A 17,466-nucleotide genomic window follows, 5' to 3' on the forward strand; every position below is an offset into this window, starting at 1 on the left:
TTGTGTCTCATATCCGTTTGATCAACAGGCAGGTTGTGCAATAAAAGACACTCGTTTCTGGGTTGGCTCGAACCACCAACCTTTTCAGGAAAACAGCCAAACGTGCTAACCGATTGCGCCACAGAGACACACAAAAAGAGACATTTCATTGGATGGTACACACAAGTCACATGACTTGCTAACTTTTACAGCAGGGCATTTAAGTTTGGCAAATTAAAATAATCACATGTGTCTGACCTGAATGAGAGGGGCATTAAAAAGATCCCAGGTCAATAGGACCTGCTAGTTAGAGAAGGCTCACTTGTTTGTTAGTTAGTTTAAACACAAAGGTGGGTGTGGCCAGTACAGGGACCGAACCTGCGACCTTGGTGTTATTAGCACCACACTCTAACCAACTGAGCTAACTGGCCTATGTACAAGGACAGGGCATATACCCACATACCCGATTCTACACTGACAGCCCTTTAGTTAAGGACCTGCCACACAGAAACGATGGAGAGCTTTACTGTTGGTCTCAAGTTCGTCTCGGCTGTAGTAGAGGAGACTTAATGAATGAATTCAGTTTAAATATTAATTTAAAAAAACCTTTCCAGTCGTACCTACCCACTAACCAAAACACTCAATCTGTAAAAGAAAGATACGTGCATGAAAGTGATGAGGTTCTAAAATTTTCTAATGTTGCGCTCACTATTAAAAGTTAAAAGTATTGGGGTGTACCAGTACTAGGGTGTGTCATGGTATGGGGTGTGTCAGTACCAGGGTGTGTCATGGAATGGGGTGTGTCAGTACAAGTACCAGGGAGTGTCATGGTACGGGGGTGTGTCAGTACCAGGGTGTGTAATGGTATGGGGTGTGTCAGTACCAGTACCAGGGTGTGTCATGGAATGGGGGTGTGTCAGTACAAGTACCAGGGTGTGTCATGGTATGGGGGTGTGTCAGTCCCAGGGTGTGTCATGGTATGGTGGTGTGTCAATACGAGGGTGTGTCATGGTATGGGGGTGTGTCAATACGAGGGTGTGTCATGGTATGGGGGTGTGTCAGTACCAGGGTGTATCATGGTATGGGGGTGTGTCATGGTATGGGGGTGTGTCAGTACCAGGGTGTATCATGGTATGGGGGTGTGTCAGTTCCAGGGTGTGTCATGGTATGGGGGTGTGTCAGTACCAGGGTGTGTCATGGTATGGGGGGGTGTCAATACGAGGGTGTGTCATGGTATGGGGGTGTGTCAGTACCAGTAACAGGGTGTGTCATGGTATGGGGGTGTGTCAGTACCAGGGTGTGTCATGGTATGGGGGTGTGTCAACACGAGGGTGTGTCATGGTATGGGGGTGTCAGTACCAGTACCAGGGTGTGTCATCGTATGGGGTGTGTCAGTACCAGGGTGTCACACACACACTTATACCTAGGGTACCCCATTATCCCCAGGACATGGGGAGAACATGCAAACTCCACCCGGTAATTGAACCCAGGACCCTCCAGAAGCCGTCCCACAGTGGAAATCAAGTCAGTATATGTGCAGTCACATGAATCCAGTCATGCCCATATATGGTAAAGGTAAATTCACTCTGCTCCCTCGGAACGCTGTGACATCACAATGTGGACCTGTGCTCTTCAGGAGCAGCATTTAGATTTTCTCCTCATTTACGATGGCTGCTTCTCTGAGACAGAGGTTTCTGCGTGTGCTGTGTTGCGGGGCGCCTCCCCGGGCGTCCTCCGGGGGCGACCCGGGTCACGGGGGCGGCACGGAGGCCGAGGAAGCGCTCCTGATGGAGGGGTTTCTGTTTAAGAGGACCAGGAGTGTGTTTAAAACCTGGAACAGGTCTGTACACTGATGCTTATGTATCTATTAGGAATTCTATATATATATAAGGAATAATTATCAATATTATGTATACACAATGTTATATATATACACTCAATATTATATATATACACTCAATATTATATATATATATATATGATGTGTTTGATCTCTGCAGGCGGTGGTTCATCATACAAAACGATCAGCTTCTATACAAGAAGAGGTTTAAGGTAGGTCACATGACTTTACATGATCTAAATCAGCTCTCTCCTGGACTCTGTGAAATACCCATAATGCACCGCAGTCTTACGCCCCTCATAATTTAGGTGCATCACAGCAGAGGTCGACTTCTGTGCCGGGATGCGCCCCTAATCGCCCCCGTCGTGTTTAAGTCTGGGATGATTTCACCGGCGTTTATATCATCGACTGTATAAATAAGAAGGTTTTATGTTCTATTCCCCCAGCGTGACTTCACGGTGCTGGCGGAAGACCTGCAGCTCTGTTCGGTCCAGAGCTGCGAGGACGCCGGGCGACGCTTCTGCTTCCGGGTGGTCACGCCCACAAGGTAAGTCCAGATCTATAATCATCAGAGATAGACAGACAGACAGACAGACAGACAGATGATCAATAGACAGACAGACATGGTCAATAGACAGATAGATAGGCAGACGGACAGATAGACAGACAGATAGATGATCAGTAGACAGACACACATATTAGACAAATAGATAGTCAGACAGACAGATAGAAAGACAGACAGGCAGATAGATAGATGATCAATAGACAGACAATAGATAGACAAGATTATTGATAGACAGACAGATAGATGATCACGAAGCAGACAGACATGCTAGATAGACATATGGATAGACAGACAAACAAATATTAGACAGACAAATGGATAGTCAGACAGAAAGATAGATGATCAATAGACAGACATACAGATTATCAATAAACAGACAGACAGATGCTAGATAGACAGATAGACAAGAAGACAGATTATAGATGAATAGATAATCAATAGACAGACAATTGATAGACAGGATGATTGAAAGAAAAATAGATAGACAGACTGCAAGATAGATGATCAATAGACATACAGACAGATGATCAATAAGAAGACAGACAGATAGATGCTAGATAGACAGATAGACAAAAAGATAGATTATAGATAAATAGATAACTGATAGACAGACAGATAGATGATCAATAGACAGATCAATAGACATACTATTTATTTATGTGTCTATCCATCTGTCTGTCTGAATGTCTGTCTATCTATCTGTTTATCTATCTACTCAATCTGTCTATCTGTCTGCATCCTATATAATCTGTATCTATCACCGTGTGTGTACAGGAGCTGTACGTTCCAGGCCGACTGTGAGGCAGGTAGACGGGCGTGGATCAGCGCCATTCAGAACCTGACTGAGAGAGAAGAAGGAACAGTCGAGAGCGAGGTGAATTATCATCACCACTATACTCCGGGAGGGGAGGGGTTCGGTTCTCGTCTCTGTAACACCAGTTTAATGTGTCTGAATCAGAAGGGGTACGAGGACGATTCGAAATCAGGCTCCAGTGAGACGTTATTGGACAGGGAGATTCAGTTGGAGGACTCACAGGAACCGCGGGCGTCTTCTGAAGCTCCAGGTAACCTTAACACCACCACATTCGAGTCCCACACTATTGAACTCTAGTGACTATATATTTAACCCTTGGGGTTCGTAGGTGGGATCAGTTCTAGAGAAATCGTCTGTGATGCTCCCAATAACAAGGGTGAGTACGCCGAACCTTTATTTGGACCCTTATTTTTGGTCCACATGACACATGAAGCATCATTGGTGATACTTGGGTTAAAGATGCTGAAGAAGAACCCACTGAAGGAGACCCAGGTAAAGGAGAAACTGATAAAGGAGAAACCACTAAAGGAGAACCCACTGAAGGAGACCCCGCTAAAGAAGAAACTGCTAAAGGAGAACCCACTGAAGGAGACCCCGCTAAAGAAGAAACTGCTAAAGGAGAACCCACTGAAGGAGAACCCGCTAAAGAAGAAACTGCTAAAGGAGAACCCACGGAAGGAGACCCCGCTAAAGAAGAAACTGCTAAAGGACAACCCGCTGAAGGAGAACCCACTAAAAGAGAACCCGGTGAAGGAGAAACCGCTAAAGGAGAAACCGCCGATGGAGGACGTGAAGAGGAGAAGACGACCGACACGAACCCGGACAGCTTTGAGAGCCGATACACCGTCGGAGAGCTGCTGGGAAAGGGAGGCTGCGGTTCGGTCTACGAAGGCGTCCGTAAGGTGGACGGGAACCAGGTGAGTGTCAGTTTGTTGTGTTGATCCTCCCCTGGGTCCTCCTATGGCTCCAGATACCTGTGATGACCTTCCAGGACCTTATAGGTTCACGGAGACTTCCGAGTAACACCCTGGCCCCCTGAATTCCCTTTGTTCCCAATCTATGGATCCTCCCCAGGATCCTCCCTACAACCTACCGGGACATTATTGAGACAAACCCGGGATGCACACTAAGAAGGTCTGAGTCACTGGTGATACCGGATACCACAGGATGCCTTCGGATGTCTCGTGGAGTCCACGTGTCGGCGGTCCGAGTTACTCCTGAAGAAGGTCTTGTTTTGTGATCTGGCTTCCCAGACTTGAACCCTGTGGAGCGCCTCGAGCAAGTGCAGTCAGCACGGCTCCAGACACCCGTGGAGACCTACTAGGACCTTATCGAGTCTCTCCCAACCCTTGTATTAAAAATCTACTAATGATCGTTTACTTGAGTGTTTAGGTTGCCATCAAATACGTGGTGAAGGATGAGCACCTCAGATTTACCAGGATTGTAAGTGACTTTACCTTTCAGATGAAGTAAATACCGTATAGACTGGATACACATGAAATCATTTGACCTTGTCTCTTCTACCATCAGCCCGGCGAGACAGAGTTGCTCCCCGTCGAGGTGGCCCTGATGCGCATGGTGTCCAGGCCACCCATCAGCCCGTACGTGCTGAAGCTCCTGGAGTGGTTCGACACGCCCGAGTGCTGCGTCCTGATTCTGGAGCGCCCCGTCCCCTGCGTAGACCTCTACCAGCTGATGCTCGAGAAGGGCAGGCTGAGGATGCCATTCGCCCGGCACGTCATGCGGCGGGTTGTCCTGGCGGTGCTCCACTGCCGCGACCGCGGGGTCCTGCACAGGGACATTAAGCTCCAGAACATCCTTCTGAACACAGAGACGCTGGAGGTGAAGCTGATAGACTTCGGATGCGGCGACCTGTTGAAGGATACTCCGTACTACACGTATTCAGGTAACTGTGCACCAACTTTGGGTACTTTGGTTTGGACTTTGGGTACGAGTTTGTCTTCTTTGTTCATGTAGGCACGTGGGTATACTCGCCACCCGAGTGGATAACCAAGAAGAAGTACTATGGCTGCCCTGCGACAGTCTGGAGTCTGGGCGTACTGCTGTTTTTCTTGGTTTGTGGACGCCTGCCATTTCGGTCTAAGAAGGAGATCACCAAAGGGCATCTAGTGTTCAAACCTGGTGTGTCTCATGGTAAGGAAATATATACATTAAGACCTGCACATACGCTGACCAGGCATAACATTATGACCACTGACAGGTGAAGTGACTCAAGGAGTGAATCGTGATGGATAGATGACTGGGTCAGAGCATCTCCAAATCTGCAGCTCTTGTGGGGTGGTCCAGGGAGGGTAGAGTGGTAAACCAGTGACAGGGTCATGGGCAGCCAAGGCTCGCTGATGCATCTGTGGCCCCCGATCCGGCAGAAGAGCTCCTGTAGCTCAAAGGTAGCAGCAGACCAGTCAGGATGCCCATGGTGACCCCTGTCCACGTCGCTCACCTGGGGGAACACATGGCACCAGGATGCACTATGGGAAGAAGTTCTGCCAACATTCTGCTGGGAAACTTTGGGTTGGGTCACTCTGACACGTAGCTCCTACCTAAGCATTTGAGGACCACATCCACCCTTCCATGGATTCTCCAGATCTCGATTCAACCGAGCGTCCGTGAGATGTGCTGGACAAACAAGTCCATGGAGGCCACATTATCAGGAAGGTGGTCATAATGTTATGCCTTATCAGTGTATCTTCTTCAGATCTAAACACCGTATAATTTGAATCTGCATTGTCGCACTCGCCAGCCTGCTGCCATCTGATCGAACAATGCCTCAAGAAGAAGCCCAGCAAGCGCCTCACCCTCGGGCAGATCCTCCTGCACGGGTGGTTCCATGAGTAGCCTGAAGACTAGGTCCAGACGGTGTAGATCTTTACACTCGTACTGGCGGCTGCAAAAAAGAGGGTAACATGACAGAAAAACACGTATCAAATAATTCAAGCGATGTACGAATGATTTAATAACGTCTTGGGCGTTTCTCTCCTAGGATCTGCGAGTCTTCCAGCGAAGGTACGACTGGCTGATACAGATGCTGGAGAATCGGACTAATCGGATGTGGGCCGAAGTGGAGCTGACACAGATCGGGGTGAGTTTGACTCAGTCTGAACCTGGCACTATATTTACTACTATATGTGTCGACTGCCGGATGCCACCCATGCGGTTACCCATAGCGACTACGCCATCAGTCAGAACCACATTCCTACCATTCTAATAGACAATCTACTTTTCTTCTACTTACAGATCCAACATGTCAACTTTATGGACATCGTCTTTGAGCTGGTGCTGCTTCTGGGAAGAGCGAGGATGCATCAGATTATTTCAGTAAGAGAGTCTGTGCTCTATAGAGTCTAGAATTAATCTGTTCTGCACTACAAGTGTAGTCAAACACACCCATGTGGCTTTTCTTACATTGTTTAGTTGACGCAGTACCAGAGACGAAAGCTCTTTCTGGACCGACTGATTGCTCTCATCTATTCGTGTGTTACGCCCAGAAGGACTGAACGGCAGTACACGGAGCATTATTTATTCCATCTTCAGGTGCGTGTTCTTTACACCACAAATGATCTCGAAAAAAACTGTCTGCTAGTAATCTGTTATTTATTCTTTTTCTCTCTCTCAGACTGAGATGCTGAGCTTCCTGGATGAAATCTTCACTCTGGACGAGTCTTTGTACGCAAAACCTGAAGCCCTGGCTGCTGCACTGGAGACGCTTTTATGGCGGAGCCTCCGACGGTTTCATGAAAGGCTGGAAACAGAGGATATCTAAAGGCCAACCCTGATTAGAACCTTTATTTAACTGTCAGGGATGCAGGTCTGGTGGTTGATGTGTTTTTCATGTGTGTTCACAGTTTGTATACCTGTGGAGGTGCCTGGGAGAGACATGGGAGACGTGTGAAGATACCACCGATGTGGAAGCGTGTACTGGATTTCTGATAGACGCGCTGCCATTAGGACAACGTCTTTACATCAGGACAACGCCCGTTGTGGACCAGATCCAGATGTGTAAAAAGCTGATGTTCTGTAAAAATTTAATAAAAAAAGAAGGAACTGTGATTCATTCATTCTCTGGCGTCTTTATTCTCTAAAAGAAATGATTTCCAATTATTTCACTGATTGCTATAAAAAGTTGGGACGGAGGCAGAATAAGAGTGAAAGGTTTATAGAAGATTAAAGTTACAGTTGCTCTCCATGCTGCTCTTTATTTTGAGGGAATCTGAGTTGTGAGATGTGGGAACAAACTGGGAACTGGAATGTGGACACAATACAGAGGAAGTAAAGGTGTCCAGATATTTGAGAAAAAGAGGCTCTACATGGCAAAGGAACCAATTTACTGCTCCTATTTTATACTTACACTTACCCCAGTTCTAGTAATTGAGAGTTAAGGGCCTCACTCAGGGACCCAACAGAGACAATCCACCAATGGTGTGGCTTGAACCTGCAACCTTTTGATTGCTAGCCCAGTACCTTCACCACTAATACCAAGTTCACACTACACAACTGTGTTCAGATCTCTGTTCAGTTAACACTACACAGTGGACAGTGAGTGTAGAAACAAGGAGGTGGTTTTATTGTTATGAATGATCAGTGTAGTCTATTTAGTTCTACAATTACTGACTGTAGTCCACCTGGTCAATGGTCACATTGAAAAACAAAGCAAGTATTATTTAGGTGGTGGATCATTCTCAGCACTGCAGTGACACTGACATGGTGTGTTAGTGTGGAACAATTTACAATAGTGTGAAAGAATAAAGAAAATGAAGTAATTAAAAGTGAGTGAGGTAAAACTGTAATCAGGTAGTATAGAGAAGTCTGTACGGTTTACCTCAGCTGCCTCAGGACACGTCTCAATTTGTTCATGCTTTGAGTTATTTCTCCTGCTAAAAAAATTAAATTGAATTAAAGTTTAGTGTAGAATTATGTAAGATCTACAGAAAATAGCTGAGCTGGCTGGTTAGCTCAGATGATTAGAGCGTGGCGCTAATAACGCCAAGGTCATGGGTTCCACACCCACTTTTGGACTTAAACTTACAAACAAGTGAACCTTCTCTAACTAGCAGGTCCTATTGACCTGAGCTTCAAACGTTGTCTCTGACAAGTGTGAGATCTTTTTAATGCCCCTCTCATTCAGGTCAGAAACATGCCATTATTTCAATTAGCCAAACTTAACTGCCCTGCTGTAAAAGTTAGCAAGTGTGACCTGTGTGTACCGTCCAGTGAGAGTGCAGTGCACGTGTCTCTGTGGCGCAATCGGTTAGCGCATTCAGCTGTTAAATGAGAGGTTGGTGGTTCGAGCCCATCCAGGCACGAGTGCCTTTTATTGCACAACCTGCCTGTTGATCATCGGATATGAGACACAACAATGTGTAGTCCCACAGAATAGTGGAAATAAGTAACTGAAAACATCCAGTAAACAACAGTCCTACAAGCACAAACATCCACCTGATAAGTCACTGGAGACCGGCTGTACAAAGTGGAAGAACGTCCTTTTGGTTTCCGTAGATGTTAAATGAAGATACTCACCCAATGTGGTGCTCGAACCCACGACCCTGAGATTAAGAGTCTCATGCTCTACCGTCTGAGCTAGCCGGGCTTAAGCAGCAGGTCAGAATGGACAGCTCATCGATCAGACCATCAAAGAGGTGTAGGTTTAATTCACTAACATCACGACCAGATTAAGAACTAATTCACAGTTTACAAACAAACACAATTCAGAATAAGTAACAGAAACAGACACAGACGTACTGTCGCTGTATTATATTGTATTATAGTGTTAAACTGTAGCCTATTTTATTGAGATTATGCTTTAATGCTGTATTTTCTTACTGCACAAACTGCACAACCCAACAAGTTAAAATAACCCATCATGTGTTCTGTCCAATATTTACACAGTGCTGGTTGCCAAATAACACATTTTCACCTGCATTTTGCCTTTTCTTTCCTGTATACCAAAAACCATTGCAGGTAAACGCCATTGCAGGTCTACAACATGTTACAAAAACACTTGGGACACTTTATTTTTGCTTTTTTTATCTTGCCGGTGTCACGTTGTATTGAAACTAAAATAAATAAATAAAAACTTTACAGTTTCAAAAAATAACAACAAACACAACAACAACAATTCAATAATAATGTCACAAATCTGTACCCAAGCAACAAGCTGTAATTTATCTAGCACCACTAGATGGGAACGATCTCTGTACAACATTTTGAACTTCACTTTAAAAGTCAGTTCAGTGTGTTTTACTGTAGTAAGAATAGCTCCACATGTTTTGTACGTAGTGTTTATGGTATTTAAGCTGGATGAATAGATGGAAGTTAACATGTAATCTAAGGTGACTTAAGTTTACTCGCTGCTGTTGGCTTATAAAGTTTTACTGAACAAACTGGCTCGTATTTTGGCACTGATATACCTTCCTGAATGGTGATCTGCTTGGTCGACACAACTAGCACAAGTAATCGTGGTCTACATAGTGTTGCCAACTTAGCGACTTTGTCGCTATATTTAGCGACTTTTCAGACCCCTCCAGCGACTTTTTTTCAAAAAAGCGACTAGCGACAAATCTAGCGACTTTTTCTGGTGTTATTGGAGACTTTTGGAGACTCGAACGTGAAAACACACATTGTTCGGCAGTTACTGTCCTCAAGCACAGGCGGTCAGGATCACAGTCAGTGTTGCCAGATTGGGCGGGTTTCAACCAAAATGAGCGGATTTTGTTGGAAATTGGCAGGGAAAAACACACTTTGGCAGGTGGACAAAATTTGGGCTGGTTTGTAATTATTTTGGCAGCTTAAAATATAAATAAAAAAAGGTATTGCTAAAGCAGGTGGAATATAAATAGGTCTCCCTTCTCCCTACCTTCTTCCACCACATCCAACCCGTTGTCAAAAGTTTGATTGACAGGTTATTCTTTCCAGTCCAAGACACTGTTGCCACGCCCATCAATACAGTGATTCATATGTTAGACAAGTGATTTGAGTTGAATATGAAGGTAAGCAAGTCTCATATGTACGAGAGGTTGAACTTTCATTGCTTGCAAGTATATTTTTATTTACATGCAAAGGGTTGTGTGTCCTAACAAATAATGCATTTTACAAACTTGGCAGGCTACATTAAAGACATGCAAGTAAAAAAAATTGTTCCTTTATAATGTGTAATTACTGATCTGTACATTTTAAGATATTAATTTGTAGGTCATGATGGTTTAACTGGTTTATTATTTGTGAAATGCTAAACACCATCTGCTTATCCTGTGTTTTGGGCGTTTTTTCATGCATTTTGGCTGAAAATTACTGTCGCAATCTGGCAACCCTGCCCAGAGTAGCTCAGTATTTTCTTAAAAAACAAAAACAAACCACGAATTAACAGAAGAATGTTCATTTGTAGTTCTAAACATATTTAGGGTGTTTTTTTTACCCACTTTTTGTCTTTCCCACTGTTAGAAATTCATGTGCAAAATTCAGGAGCCAGGAGACTTCCGGGTCTTCAGGAGTAGTTTATTGACACATACAGACGTATGGGCACAGCTTGTGAGACCGACAGAAAAATCTGACTAGGCAAAATCTAGGGAGACTTTATATACATTAGAAATGAGGGGAGGATTCACAAGGAAGATAAAGAGGGGCGATCAGGGAGGGGGGTACTGGAGGGGTGTTGGTTTTATTGTGGGTAATACAGGAGACAAGGATAAGTGTGAACAAAAGGGCTTTGGGCTTTATAACACAATTAGGTGTGGGTAGACAGGATTGGGTGTGTGTGTAGGATTCAGGGAGTGGGGGTAATATGAAAGGATCAAACAGGAGGGTTCATTTCAATATGACGAGACAGGATTTAGGGGGTTTGTAGGAGACGGGAAAGGGAGTAGGTGAGGGGTGTATTTTGGTACAAAATGTAAGAAAAAGGGGGGCAATTTCTCTTACCACGATGTTATTCCTCTTCTACAGCGTCAATTACATGCAAATGCATCATATGCAAATTAGGCAATGACGTCATTTAGCGACTTCTAGCGACTTTTAGGACAGCCAATAGCTACTTTCCTTACTGAGGAGTTGGCAACACTGGGTGTACACCCCACAACTGCTAACGTTTCTAAACCTTGAAACTTACACCGTCTCCCAAGTGAAACTTGTCATTTGCTGAGTAAATAAAGCCAAAAAGTGAATAATTAGTCATTTAAGAGCAAGTTGGCTGTTAGATGGCGCTGTAATCAATGATTTGCGATTATATTTTGGGATGGAGCAGTTACATGTGGAACACTATAACACTACTAGTGCTATTATGATATTCAGGCTGGATGAATGGATGGAAATTAACATGTGATTTAAGGTGACTCTAAACTAGCACAAGCAATTGCGATGCTCTGTTGTACTGCACATGCGCTGAATGCTGCCATCCTGAAACTGCTAATGTTTCTCAATCTTGGACCTCACACCGGACCCCAAATAAAAGCAGTAAGGTCCCACTGAGATTTGAACTCAGATCACTGGACTCAGAGCCCAGAGTGCTAACCACTACACCATGGAGCCCTGACACCACAAAAACTAAACGTAATGATTCTCCATTTGCTGAGTAAATAAAGCAAAACTACACAACTTCAGACTTTACTTTTACATCTCAAGTGATTTAAACTTATGTGATTAATATAATTGACTGAAATCAATTGACAAAACTGAGGACATTTAGAAGTTTTAAACACTAAATAAAAGTAATTTTAGTTAAATATTGCCACCCAAGTATCAAAATCACAACAAAACGTTCCACTGTTGGAAAATTGCACTAAGTTCAGGATGCAGTTGGCCCGTCCCTCCTTCTCACTCTGAAGCAGATGATTTGATGTTTGTGCACCTGTTCAGCAGATCACAATTCACTAATGATCACACAGAAGTCACTTGATTTTAATACTGTTTGTTTTTGAAATGAGATCCAACAAGCTCATGGTAAGGTGTCCAGATAATTTTGTCACATAGTGTATCATTATTATTGCTAAGGAGTTAATATGTGTGTCTACATCACTTCATGTATCTATACGTGTCTAACATATGTATCTATTCTGTTAATATTCATAAACACACACACACACACACACACACAATGTGACTGTGTAGCCTCAACAACCCCAAAGCTAGATATATCTACCTTCCTAAAGATAGTTTAGGATAGCCCATCACTAGCATTACAGATAAAATTAAATGAACCTATAGATAGATCATTTATTACAGCAGCTCAATATATATTAATGCAAAGTATTATAGTAAGCAAGTATTAAAGTATGCAAGTATTCAAATTTGCAAGTATTAAAATACAAAAGTATTAAGTACACATGTAATGTTGCACAACACTATGTAGTTAAATACATTGAATAAAAAGTAGTATATCGCTTTTATTGTCTTACCGGAATGACAACGTTTGAAGCCCAGATCAATAGGACCTGCTAGTTAGAGAAGGCTCACTTGTTTGTTAGTTTAAGTCCAAAAAGGGGGTGTGGTCCGTAAGGGCATCGAACCCACGACCTTGGCATTATTAGCACCACGCTCTAACCAACTGAGCTAACCGGCCGACATTCAAGGTCAGGGCATATACCCACATACCCGATTCTACACTGACAGCTCTTCAGTTATGGACCTGCTGAACGATGGAGAGCTTTACTGTTGTTGAGCAGAACAGATCTTCATGTGAGATGACTGAGGTATTTTTCTTTTAAGAATAAATAAAAGCTGATGCTTTTAACCTCATACTTTCCTAATACTTTTATTCTGCATGGTCTACATTTCTTTTAGTCTTCTGCCATGTGCAGTGCAAGAATTTACTAAATTACAGTTTCTCAGTGAAAAAAAAGCAATTCTCTTTTTATTTATTTATTTATTTTTGCCATTAACAAAGTTGATTGTAAGCATTTATAAAGGTCATGCCACATTCATTAGGTGAAATGAAGCCAGAATTAAAGATGGTAGAAGAACAGGGTGGTATTCTTACTTTCAGTGGTCAAATTACTCAGGTTAGAAAGTCCTGACATGCAGCACATGCTCATCTGACTCTCTCTCAAACATGCTAACTTCAATCATTAAAGTTGGCGTGGCCTGTACGGGGATCAAACCCACGACCGTGGCGTTATTAGCACTACGCTCTAATCAACTGAGCTAACCGTCCAGTTAATCTGTTCACTCTTTATATCTTTGTACATAATTCTACACTAACTCCATGGCAGCACAAAAACCATTTGAGATTCTGCACAGAAATTAGCAGCTCCTAACTGAGTTTGTTTGTTATTGCACCAGAAATGCAGCAGTTTCATGTTATTTTAATGATCCGAGATCTCAGTCCTGCTTCAGACATCACTGTCTAGTCATTTCTTATGTTCAGACTTTCTTAATACACATCTAAGAGGTTTTGTGGGTTCTTATATGTGTGAACTATCTAAACTATACTGTATTGTGGTACATTCATTCAGCCTACATCAGTTTAGACCCGCCCACTTAACCACCAGTTTGCCTCCACAGTGAGCCTGTATACAGAGAGATTAGATTAGTTGGTGGTTCGAGCCCACCCAGGGACGAGTGTCTTTTATTGCACAACCATGTCTGATGATCAGACAAACCTCAGTGTATATTATCTGGAAACAGATGCTCTTCATATAGAAATATGCTTTACATTTGCTTGATGGTAATAACTCCTAGTGAAGTCTTAATGAACAATTAAAACATCAATTCACTTTTTAGTTCAATTGGGGGAAAATATTAACAGTAGCTGAACTTCCTAAAACCCAGAATCTACACGAACAAATCCTACATTCATTCCACAAAGTTCACAATTTAATGAGTGAAAACTTGATGTTTGGAGCCCCTCTGGTGTGCAGGCTGGTACTGTGTATCAGCACTACTTACTGTGTGCAGGACCTGAGTCGTATCTGCTCCAGTCACTGGTTGGTGGCATTAAGCTCAGTCAAGAACTTAAAGAAATATATAGTTTAGATAGCTCACACATAGAAGAACCTACAAAACCTCTTAGATGTGTTTCTATCTAAAGAAATAATTAATAAACTGGCCGTTTAGCTCATTTGGTTAGAGTGTGGTGCTAATAACGCCAAGGTTGCGGGTTCGATCCCCGTACGAGCCACACCCACTTTTGGACTTAAACTAACAAACAAGTGATCCTTCTCTAACTAGCAGGTCCTATTGACCTGGGCTTCAAACGTGTGAGATCTTTTTACTGTCCCTCTCATTCAGGTCAGAAACATGCCATTATTTCAATTAGCCAAACTTAGTGACCCTTCTGTAAATGGTTTAATTTGCACACTGCTGCTACTGGCTTGTGAATGTGGAAGCATGTGTGTATTAGAAATCTCTTTTAAAACTAATGTTTGATATTGCAGGGTCTGATGAATCTTATCCAGTGGAGAGTGGCCAACCAGGCTCTCTTCACCGGAAAACATAATGCAGCAGTTCGAAGGTTTGAGTAAGTCACTGTTTGTTTGACGTAACAAAATTTGTGTTACATCATATGCATAATAATAATTACAAAGGGTGGTATAAAGACACGTTTTAGTATTTAAGTTTTGCAAACTTTTTCAAAGCATTAAAAACTTCTAATGACTAAACTTTTTTTGAAGCAGTGTATGCTATATACATTAATAACTGTTATGTGCATTATATTGTAGAGCCTTTGTGTTGGAGAACCAAATGCAGGGGAAGGTGACTCCCACTTATGTGAAGAAGAAGTGGGAGAACCTCAAACAAAAATACAAAGTAAGCTTCGTTTGTTGGTAAGATCTTCAGTAAAAATATCAGAAAAGATTTGTAATACAAGTTAAGGTCCTTGTACTGTGTTTATGAATCTTATGAATCTTGTAGGAACTTAACTGGGGTAGGTGGGGTACACCTACTGGGGTAAGTACAGAGGGTGGTGAAGCAACAGCAGCATCCTGGAAATGGTATGCGGATATGGATGAAGCAATAGGTGGGAGACCATCAATTAGCCCACCGACCCTTATTTCCTCATCTGGCCAGGATGCTGCTGAAGCTTCACCATCCTCGAGAAGCATGGAAACCCCAGCCAAAAAGAGATGAGTGGAGAAAGATTTAGTTGCGTATCTGAGGGAGATGGAAGAAAGGGAAAATGAGAGGGAGATAGAAGCAGCAGAGAATGAGGAGAGAAGGGAAAGAATAGAACGAGAGGAGAAGAGAGAGCAAGAGGCGCACCAGGGAGAGGAAAAGCGAGAGCGAGAGATGCGAGAGAGAGAGACCAGGAAGCAAGAATGAGGGAGGAAAAGAGAGATAGGGAGGCAAGAGAGAGAGAGGAAAAGTTTATTGTTTATTATTATTGTATGTTGTGAGAAAGAAAATGTGTTGGCAAATAATGGAAATAAAGGATTTTCTTTTTAATTTAACCTTAATTAAAAATAGAAAAAGTGTAAAAATTGGAAATTGTAATTAAAAAAATATTCAAGTTTTACTTTTAAATAATGCATAAACTGTTAATGTCAAGAGACAATCAAGAACTGTAGAACAAAACGTAAAAACAAACAACATGAACCTATTAACAAAACATTTTTCTAAACATAGTCATGCTCATAAAGAGCTGGTATGCTGTGCTGTGGTGCTGAGACAGCTGCAGCCAGATGCTTTCTTGCATCTTCACCTGATGTAATGTCATTAATTACAAGCTCTGGTTGGTCAACATGCACCTCTGTTAATTCTGGCTCAATGATGTCTCCATGAGCGATACAGAGGTTGTGGAGCACCGCATAGCATGCAACAACCTCCGGGGCGAAGACAGGGCTCACCTCAAGGGCTTTAAAGAAAATGGAACGCCATCTTGTCTTCATCATTCCAAAAGCTCTTTCCACCACATTCCTGGCCTTGGACAGTTTGCTGTTAAAACGAGCCTGTACAGGGTTCTGCACAGGCTCTCGATAGGGGGTCAGGAGCCGGATGGGTGTATTAATACAGGGATAACCCCCATCCCCAAGAATGTATCGTCCTGCAGGTGGGTATAAGCCCTCTTTATACACAGGGCTGTTCTTTAGTACCCTTGCATCATGAACCTACCCAGGGTAACCAACAAAAATATCTCACAGTACAAAAAGTAGCACTGTGCGTTGGCAGATGGGGGTTTTATTTGAATAGGGCACCCATCAGTAGCACCAACTGCCACTCTAAAACATTCGGATCCGGCCAAGTGGGCAAACCCAGCTCCTACACACTCTAGTTAATCACCAGTTGGTAGGGTGATGATCCTCCTGATCCCTCTGACAGCCCTACTCATTTTGTGCACAATGTTGTGCACAGACGATTTTTGAAAAATTATTTTACTGTAATTATTAATGTGTCAGATCTATCATTTTGTCATTTATTTTCATTATATTAATTTAATCACAGTAATGTAGTATACTGTTGCTAAAGAGGTTGGCAGTACTTACATTATCTCTGAGGTAAAAAAAATCAATAACTTTCTTAGTTCTCTTCTGTGATTTCTGCCGTCTCAGTGTGGAGTCGGGATACATGACTATAGATTAATCAGTAAGTGGTGCAAATAAAGACGATAGATACCCAAAATTTTGGCGAGTGGAGCTCGAAATGAGCATGCAGTCTGTAACTATGGTCACTTTACGTTGGTAAGATGGCGGACGTAGTACGTACGGGTGTTGTGTTGTGTGCATACTCCACACTTCTGTACTGAAAGTACGTACTTCTTTGTCGGCAGAGCGGTGCATATTTCCTCCAATCTAGTACGTACTCAGTAAGTATGCGATTTCGGACGCAGCCTAAGTCTGTTTCTGTTGCTTATTCTGAATTTTGTTTGTTTGTAAACTGTGAATTAGTTCTTAATCTGACCGTGATGTTAGTGAATTAAACATACATCTCTCTGATGGTCTGACCGATGAGCTGTCTGTTGTGACATACTGCTTAATCCCGGCTAGCTCAGTCGGTAGAGCATGAGACTCTTAATCTCAGGATCATGGGTTCAAGCCCCACGTTGGGCGACTATCTTCATTTGATGTCTATGGACAGCCGGTCTCCGGTGACTTATCAGGTGGATATTTGTGCTTGTAGGACTGTTGTTTACTGGATGTTTTTCAGGTATTTATTTCCACTATTCTGTGGGACTACACATTGTTGTTGTGTCTCATATCCGTTTGATCAACAGGCAGGTTGTGCAATAAAAGACTTTTATTGTGCACAAAGTGTCTCTGTGGCGCAATCGGTTAGCGCGTTCGGCTGTTAACTGAAAGGTTGGTGGTTCAAGCCCACCCAGGGACG

The 17,466-nt window shown here is 42.9% G+C and overlaps 1 non-coding gene across 1 annotated transcript; it reads left to right on the top strand.

Annotated features, from left to right (window-relative positions):
- Positions 1-17,392: 17,392 nt before the first annotated feature.
- trnan-guu (transfer RNA asparagine (anticodon GUU)) lies at positions 17,393-17,466 on the top strand. The gene has a single exon. It is a non-coding gene; the product is annotated as a tRNA-Asn (tRNA).

Source organism: Trichomycterus rosablanca, chromosome 14, assembly GCF_030014385.1.
Source record: "Trichomycterus rosablanca isolate fTriRos1 chromosome 14, fTriRos1.hap1, whole genome shotgun sequence".
NCBI lineage: Eukaryota > Metazoa > Chordata > Actinopteri > Siluriformes > Trichomycteridae > Trichomycterus > Trichomycterus rosablanca.